General features: G+C 35.8%; 1 pseudogene; it reads left to right on the top strand.

Annotated features, from left to right (window-relative positions):
- LOC119591866 overlaps nucleotides 1-324 on the top strand; it is a 40,067-nt pseudogene that overhangs the window by 23,471 nt on the left and 16,272 nt on the right.

Genomic DNA, 324 nt, shown 5'->3' with positions numbered 1-324 from the left:
GAAAATATTACTGGAGTATAGGACACATTCTTACAATATAACTTCAATTGATAATTGAAAAAATAGTGGAGTGGTTGTTAGCATTTTGCTTAGGTATTAACTGATGGTTAACAATCAAGTATTTTATCTCCAGAATCCACAATGTCCAAGGACTAGATGCTGAGATCAGCAACCTTGTCCGTGAAAACCCTATAGCTGTTAGTCACCTTGGGGAAGCTCTGCAGTATTTGGCCACTTCAGAAAACATTTCTTTCAGATATTCCAGAGGTAAAGTATGGTTTTATGGCTGGTGGACAGGTATCTTTTATTTATAAACTTTTTGTG

Source organism: Penaeus monodon, chromosome 29, assembly GCF_015228065.2.
Source record: "Penaeus monodon isolate SGIC_2016 chromosome 29, NSTDA_Pmon_1, whole genome shotgun sequence".
In the NCBI taxonomy this organism is placed as follows: domain Eukaryota; kingdom Metazoa; phylum Arthropoda; class Malacostraca; order Decapoda; family Penaeidae; genus Penaeus; species Penaeus monodon.
This window is presented reverse-complemented; position numbering and strand designations above follow the sequence as displayed.